At 32.0% G+C, this 6,580-nt stretch overlaps 1 pseudogene; it reads left to right on the top strand.

Moving 5' to 3' along the window:
* The first annotated feature begins 1,607 nt into the window (after positions 1-1,607).
* On the top strand, positions 1,608-3,033 carry LOC110423613 (adenylate isopentenyltransferase 5, chloroplastic pseudogene; annotated as a pseudogene).
* The last annotated feature ends 3,547 nt before the right edge of the window (positions 3,034-6,580 follow it).

The following is a 6,580-nucleotide window of genomic DNA, read 5'->3' as shown; positions in this document are numbered from 1 at the left end:
GGAACTCAAAATGTTTATGTGTTCTTTTTTTTTTTTTCTGAAATTTCATTCAAATGGCATGGCTGATAAGCTTAATTGTTCTTCTTTCACTAGTTTTCATCTTGAAGGTAGATGACTAACTCCTTCCTTCATATTTTTATGAAGTGAGCATGGTAAATTTTTTTTTTTGGGAAAGCCTGATTTATTTTTTAATTTCTACATAACTATTCATCTTTTGTTATGTTGACAACGTTTATATTTTATTTTCTTCTGGGAGAATTTTATATATTTTATTATTTATTTGATGCAAAGCGTGATAATGCGGAGGGCTAATATTGAGAAAAGTGGGACAAAAAAAGCTTCAACAAGCAGGTGAATTCCCATGCCTGATTCATGGTTAAACTTTATTTTGTAGTTCACGTGACTCAACTATTACTAAAACCATCATCCTTTTGGATCTATATTATGTGATCATTATAAGCTCAAGTTTTATATGTTAAGAGTAAACGATGGAAACTCAAAGAATTTATGTCTTTTTCTGAAATTTCATTCAATTCATAACACTTCTCTTACTCTCACTTTCCCATCCTTGTCTTGCTTGTTTTGTTGTATGTCAAAATGATTGCCAACAAGTCCTTTACATAAACTTGCAAATGTCTTTTCTTTAATGACACAATCTTTTCATTAAGGCATATCTATGTCTTAAACACGCCTTTACATGTTACAAAACATAACTTTTGGATAAAAATATTGTTTCAAAAATTACCTTATGAAAGGACAACCACTCATACCATAAGACATAACCTTTGAGTCACAAAATGCAAAAATAACTTTTCATATCATAACTTCTGACTGGTGGTGTTTTTCAATTGTCTTGTAATGTTTGTATTTAAAGGTGCTTTGTAAATGTTACTTTATCAAGACACATAACCTTTCACACAAAAGATCAACTACAATCCAATAATCACATTATGTGACATAACCTTTCAATTGGTATATCTTTCCAACCTTTCATATAAAAAGACGTAACCTTTCATTTTAAAAATATACCAAAAAATATTTACAAATATGGTAGATAGCTAATTATACATGTTATATCCATATACAAATGTTATGAGAATTTATGTTCAAGATATATACATGGAAACATATTGCACAGATGATTATATACCATCTTTGAAAATCTTTCTATTTTCTAGTACATGCATTTATGGTAATTTGTTGTAAATAATAAATTTGATGAAAGATTAGCCTCTATAAAAATGTTCAAATTGTAAAGCCTATCTATATTTTCTTAAGTTAGTCTCTCTTCCGTTAAACTTGCTTCCTCCACTTTTGTTCAAACTGTTCTTTACGTTGGAATTTGCTTCGCAAAGTCACAAATGGCATGGCTGATAAGCTTAATTGTTCTTCTTTCACTAGTTTTCATCTTGAAGGTAGATGACTAACTCCTTCCTTCATATTTTTATGAAGTGAGCATGGTAATTCTTTTTTTTTTGGGAAAGCCTGATTTATTTTTTAATTTCTACACAACTATTCATCTTTTGTTATGTTGACAACGTTTATATTTTATTTTCTTCTGGGAGAATTTTATATATTTTATTATTTATTTGATGCAGAGCGTGATAATGCGGAGGGCAAATATTGAGAAAAGTGGGACAGAAAAAGCTTCAACAAGCAGGTGAATTCCCATGCCTGATTCATGATTAAACTTTATTTTGTAGTTCACGTGACTCAACTATTACTAAAACCATCATCCTTTTGGATCTATATTATGTGATCATTATAAGCTTAAGTTTTATATGTTAAGAGTAACTTGAATCCTTACATCAACACTATCAATTCCATATCTTATCACTTCCGGTTTGTAGAAAATTAATGAAACATAAGAATCCCGTTTCTGGTAATGATATGGGAGATTACGTCTTTTAAACTCTTATTATTCTCGTTTCTCTTATCTTCTTCTACATTGCTTTTAGAAAGGTAAAAAAAATAAAAACGAACAAACCTACTACCTACCCAAGTTATTAATTATCAAGTTTAATAAAAATATAGTGATCCTTACTGTAATGAATAGCAACGGTTTTGTTTTCAACTCTCATTTGACTTCATTTCTATCTTAATTTATGATATAAAAGCGATTATCTTTTATTGCATAACCCAATTTCACAGGCACAAAAATAATTTCCTTACTCTTATTGCAGTACCTTGGCCACGAATTCTGTTGGTTCTACTCAAAACCAAAAGAACAAGACAAAGGTCATTTTCGTGATGGGTGCAACAGCTACCGGTAAATCCAAACTTTCCGTTGACCTCGCAACCTATTTCTCGGGCGAAATCATCAACTCGGATAAAATACAAGTTTATGAAGGTTTGGATATCATCACTAACAAAATAACAGAGGCGGAGGGTCGTAGTATACCACATCACATGATAGGCTTTGTTGATCCTAACGAAGACTTCACTGTAGATGACTTTTGTCACCATGCATTGCAAAATATTGATATTGTTTCCAAGAAAGGACGACTCCCCATTATTGCCGGAGGGTCAAATTCTTATTTAGAGACACTGGTGGAGGATTCAAAATTTAAGTTCCAAGACAATTTTGAATGTTGCTTCATCTGGTTAGATGTCTCCAAGTCTGTATTGTACAAGCGAGTAGCGAACCGAGTTGATGAAATGGTTGAAGCAGGTTTGGTGGAGGAAGTTCGAGGGACGTTTGTTCCCGAAGCTGATTATACCAAAGGAATTCGACGGGCTATTGGGGCTCCAGAGATGCACGACTACTTTATGCTTGAGAAGGACACAAACATTGATGATTCTACCAAAAACGAGAAACTGGCTCATGCCATTGAAGAAATTAAAGTTAACACTTGTAAGCTGGTGGATTCTCAATTCCAAAAGATTCAACGGCTGAGGGAGGAACTTGGGTGGAAAATGCACCGAATTGATGCGACATCCGTGCATGAGAAATGCGGCAAGGATGCTGAGGATGAATGGATGAAGGAAGTGCTGGAGAAAACTATAACAATAGTGGATGAGTTCTTAAAGTAGGATGCGAACATCATCATGGTTTATGCTTGGTGGTAATGATCGTGACAATCTTATTTGATCTGCCGTTTGTTAATTGTAGTTCTGCTCAATCATTTCCATATGTTGTTAGGTGGAGTATGAGGTGTTGTTTTGCTTGGTAATGCATTAGTTTCTGTTTGATGCTTTGGCGGTCGTATGGCGGAAATATTTGTGTGGCATAGGCGTTTGTTTCTGTAATGTTTAGGTGTTGTAATTGGACCATTGTAGCCATCTGATGGTCTAATCATCCTTGGCCCTGTCAGGTTGCATTTTGTTACATGAATCAATGAAATAAACTTGACTTGATTGAGCGGAAAAAAAAAACAACATAGCCTTTTTCTTAAGAGAAATAGTTTATTGGTGTTTTTTAATATTTAAACTTATCTATTCAATACGGTTCAATTATCCAGTGTTAAATTCTTACATCCGTTAATTATGAAGTGGTTCATAACATGTCTCTTATGGATGGAGGCAGTGTATGCATCATAAATAACACTAAGAATAGATCAAGCTTGAGATATTTTCAAAGTCTAATTACGAAACAAGCTTTTTCTCTTCGTTATTTACAAAAATTAACCACTTTATGTCAATCCTTATTCTGCTAGTTAAACCATTATCATTCACTTATATAAGTCTCGTCTTAAATTTAAATAGGTGGCTTGATTATAACCATGTTTGAGTAAATTGAATCATTAATCTTTAATTTCTATTTTTATTTTTTTATTTTCATTTGTGATCCAAAAATTTTGATTTCTTCATGCACAATTTTTTGAATTTATTTTAAACCATCAGTCCATCAATACATCATTAGAATTTCAATGAAATATAGATGAAATTTGTCGCATGACACTTTGTAAACTTAAATGTGGAAAATTTAGGTTTGGGAGCATCATTTATTTTATTTAGGTCTATTTAGTTAATGTTTTTACCATTAAATGTAAAAAGTAATGTAACTTCAGTTGTAATATAATTAATCTATGTAGAAGTAACATCATGCACCTTTTCATATAAAGCAATTATATTGTAATTGTTCGTTTTTTTTTTCCTTCCAAACACATTTATCTAAAGAAAACTTTAAATAAAGTTTAGTTCAATAAATGCATGTTGTAGATAGTTCATAATGTCATAATGTACTAATCATATGTATAGCTTTTAAATAACAGAAAAGATGATAATTTTCTAATTTAAAGAAAAAAGGAATAGAGATACTTGAATTCAAATAAATTTATTTTGTGAACAATTAATAAAAGTTCAAACCGATTAACGGATATCTATAGGCCTTGTTAAGGTTAATAAAATTTTTGTTTTAAAAAATATTTTTTCATTTATCAAAATATTTTCAGCACATATAAGAAAAACCATATATTAATTACAAAAGTATTTCAATAAAAATTCTTTTATAGAAGGGTTTTCATTTAAAAATTGCCTTTTATCAAATAGTTACACTCCTTACACTGAATCTTTTATGATTGCATTCTCACATCAACGACGGTTTCGTATAAATCGGGTAAAAGTGAGTAAAAGTTAATTAAAACCAACGTAACTAATAAAGGTGATTATTTTGGTTCAGTTAACTCAGTTAAAATTGTTAATTTGTTTAAGGGGTTGATTAGGTCAATTAAATCCGGTTGATTCGGTTAAAAAAAAATTAAATTAGTTAAACCAAATTAACTCACTTTATGTTTACTATTTTTTTACGGCAAGTCTCGCATGTATTTCATTCACAAAGCTTCTCCATGCTCATGTGTAAATTAAAGGTTCAAATTGCATCAAACAAATGACAAATAGCAATTAATTTCTTTAGTATTTTATTTTTTATTTCAAATTTCATTTTTTTTATTTTTATGTGTATGAATAAATATTTCATACAAATATTCAACTCCCCATGTAACAAAAAAAATTAAATTTTTATGAATCTCTTTTTAAGCATTAGTATCATTGACATAATGGAGCTTCAGAATTATTTTTTTTTTGGCTCAGCCAAAAAGGATTTGTATTAATCACATCAAGTAAATACAAAAAGAGTTCAGCCAGAGGCATTTAACAAAGTAGTGAAAATCAAAAAAAGAGAAAAATCCTGAGAAAGATGAGACCAACCATACAAGCAGAAAACAGCAAGTAAACATGTGGAACGAACAGCAAGCTGGACCAAAGGCAGCCACAAGCCATAATAAATCACGACCAGGTCAAGAAGAGTGAAGATTTGTCAACTCCAAATTTAGCGAGAGAATCAGCAAAAGTATTTCCTTCTCTAAACGCATGCTGAAAGGAAACTGTAGCAAGAGCGAGTCTCAAAGAATCAATTTGGTTAAAGATATTCCATTTATCCCTTGGTCTTTGATCCACTTTTTTGACCCATAAAAGTGCAATTTTAGAATCAGATTTAATGGAAGGACAATGACCCACATAAGAGTGTCTCAAAGCATAAAGAATAGCCATAAATTCAGCATAATTAGAGTCCTAAATACCTAAGGGATCATAAAAAATTCCAACTATAAAACCTTTAGAATTACAAAGAACTCCACCACACCTTAAGGCCTTTCCACTATTTTTGAGGCAAGAAGAACCGAGCGGGGATCTGATGTGGAATGTTTAAATCCCCGTTGAGAGAGATCATTAAAGTGGAGAAGCCATTCTGTACATAATAAGAAGCAATCCAATCGACTTCTTTAGAATCAGTGCCATACCAAGTAAATTTCTTATCCAATAAAGGTCAGTCTGCAAGCTCACACAGATTGATAAAATCATTAAATTCGGAAATACCTATGCCAAGGGAAGCACAACCCTTTCGTTCGTCCGCACATCTAACTGTATTGAAGTCACCAGCACAACACCAGTCAGTTGAAGAAGATGCACGTAAATAAAGAAGATCTTGCCATAATTGACGTTTTTCCTTCAAATCACAGGGAGCATGAATACTGACAATAATACAGTTGAAGCTGTTAGGGAGCCAGGTACCATCAAAAACAATAAATCTCTCAGTGATAAGAGAAGAAGAAGAGGGAAAGAAATTCTTATCCCTAACTGTGAGAATGTCTCCTGAACGTCCATTTGCGCGACAAAAGACCCAACCGATATTATTATGACCCCATCAATGTTCAACAGTACTACTTCGAGAATCAACAGATTTTGTTTCTTGAATAAGCAGAATTTGGACTTTATGAAGTTGAACCAACTTATTGGCAGCACTTAATTTTTGAGAACAACCTATCCCACAGATATTCCATGATAGCGTATGCATTGCAAGATCAACAAAGGATAGATGGAGAAAAGAAAGACATACGGATTGCAATAAGAGAGAGAGAAAAATACAGAACAACTCTTCTGACAGATAAAAAACAAGCAGTAGATTCTATCTTACCAACAGTAAGAAACTACCAAAGAGAAGAAATTAAAACATTAACTTTCACCGACCATCAGAAGAAAGACTTTCGCATATTATAAAAAAACAAAACAAAAACTAATAAATACCAAACCAAACAGGCCATAAAACAAAAATCAACAGAGCTTTACACGCTGGATTTACCCT

This window comes from Theobroma umbraticum, unplaced genomic scaffold, assembly GCF_002168275.2.
Source record: "Theobroma umbraticum cultivar Fairchild unplaced genomic scaffold, ASM216827v3 scaffold_20.0, whole genome shotgun sequence".
Lineage (NCBI taxonomy): Eukaryota > Viridiplantae > Streptophyta > Magnoliopsida > Malvales > Malvaceae > Theobroma > Theobroma umbraticum.
Note: the sequence above shows the minus strand (reverse complement) of the source record. Positions and strands in the feature narration are given on the sequence as shown.